Here is a 2,084-nt window from a genome sequence, read left to right as displayed (position 1 = left end):
ACTTGGGTTGTGGAAAGATGTCCACAACATTTAGGAAACACAAGGTGCCTACTCAGCCTGCATGCCCTGCATAGCACCAGGGTTTATGTGGGGAAACAGACTCCAAAAAAGAAGTTCTCTCAGTTGCTCTAACTCCCTTCTTTTTGCAGAGTTACCTTTGCACATCTAAATAATGTGTTATTTTCAGAAGCTTTCTTAATAGGAATACTTAAATACTTAAAACGGGATATCTAAAACCTTATAATTGTTTCCATGCTTATTTAATTTGAACATTTTTAGTGTAAACAGTGGAATTTCGAGGTTTTTCTCCTCATTCTCTCTAGCAACAAAGTCTGTATGCATTTCCAAAGTATATCCTATCCTTAGCTATTCCCGATTTTCCTGGACAAGGATTAGTTTGCTTTTATAACCATGGAGATTCCCATTTTAATACAAGAAAAACAAATGCTAGGCCAACTTCATCAGCTCCCTCTTCCCCCTATGAAAATATGAAGAAAATGAAAACAACCCTTGAGACTGCTTACTGTGAACAAGAGATAATTACAGGTCAGGAGGAGAATATAAAGCAACAAAAGTGTATGATGTAAAATGTGGGGTAGAGAAGGCACAGTTGATGCTCTTCCTAGTCAGATTAAAATAAGATATCATGCAAAGGAAACCCATCTAAATGGAGACAAAGGAAGATACCTTATCAGTTTTAATTCTTTAAAAAATAACAAGCATCCCATTTGATTTGGGATTGAGAATATTGAAAGAACCCAATATATTTTACATTGTAGTATCTTTGGTTCCATATCTTTCTTTTGCTTTTGTATAGTGCCTAATACAATAACGTCATGGTCAAGCACAAAAATTCTAGTTACAACAACAAAACAACAAAACCCAATAATTACCATTGTCTGTTACCTGCTATATATTAACAAAAAAAAAAAAAAAAAAGTAGACAGAGAACAAAAGTCCGGAAGGCGTAAGTCAGTTCTTAGTTAATAGGACCAGGAGGAAACTCTTCTGTTGCAGGTATAACCGCCTGTATCCTGTTCTAACATACTGCTTTTAGATATTTGCAGAGATGGTGTGGGAGACACTACTGGTCTCATTCATTACAAAAGTTTTATTTGCTGTTATTGTAAAGTGCTACAGTGAATGGTAATCATTTTGTACATTTTTAACTAATGAAGAATTATTCCTTCCATAGATTCCTGTAGGCTATTTAATAATTATATGAAAATACTCTAATTCTCCACTATGTTCTATAGATTTTCAGAGCCATCTTTACAGAAACCTATTTATGTTTCTGCCTCACCCTACTGATTAAATCCCTATTACATTTCAAAGCAGAGACCACAGAAAATTAGCATTAGCCTCTGACGCTTACAAGTCTCAGTTATGTAGTTGGAAAACAAAACATGACTGAGGGCCATCAGAATGGTTTCTCTTCTTTCTAAAACGGTGACCACCATGAGCCTTTTTCCATTATAGTACTGACATTCCTTAAGAATCCTACAAACGCGCCTTCAAGCTTTGTCTGCAACACAGAGATGCATCTTATTCACCTTTTAGTCTGAAGAAAAGATTAACTACAGCTATGTTTCCAGACTGGGCTTGCTTTAAGGGCCAGTTTGCCTGCCTGTGGTCAGAGGTGGGACTGGAGGTTGGGAACCCCATCGGCTGAAGGCATGKAGGTGCCCCACAGGATCACCAGAGGGGCAATAGGAGCTTTGTCACTAAAACTGCCACGGGGTGCGGTGGCATCAGCTAGGTGCGCTGAGGGAGCCCTCAGTTTGGGGCTTCGGGGGGGGGGGGGAAGCTCCCACACAGAGGTACAAGATGGGCCAGTCAGGCCAGAGAAGAAGAGCAAGACTCATCAGGGCAGCTCTCTCTCACCCCACACCCACCTCCCCATCCTACCTCACCTCATCCCCTCACCCACCTCCTCATCCCACCTCACCTCATCCCCTCACCCACCTCCCCATCCTCCCTCACCCACCTCATCTTCTCTCACCCCACCTCCTCATCTCATGTCACCTCCCCCCACCGCCACCTCCTCACCCCCTCTCATCTCGCCTTGCCCCACCGCCCTCCCC

The sequence above is a fragment of the Apteryx rowi genome, unplaced genomic scaffold (genome assembly GCF_003343035.1).
Source record: "Apteryx rowi isolate R43461 unplaced genomic scaffold, aptRow1 scaffold_157, whole genome shotgun sequence".
Classification (NCBI taxonomy): Eukaryota; Metazoa; Chordata; class Aves; order Apterygiformes; family Apterygidae; genus Apteryx; species Apteryx rowi.
The sequence above is the reverse complement of the archived record's forward strand: the minus strand, read 5'-3'. Positions refer to the sequence as shown.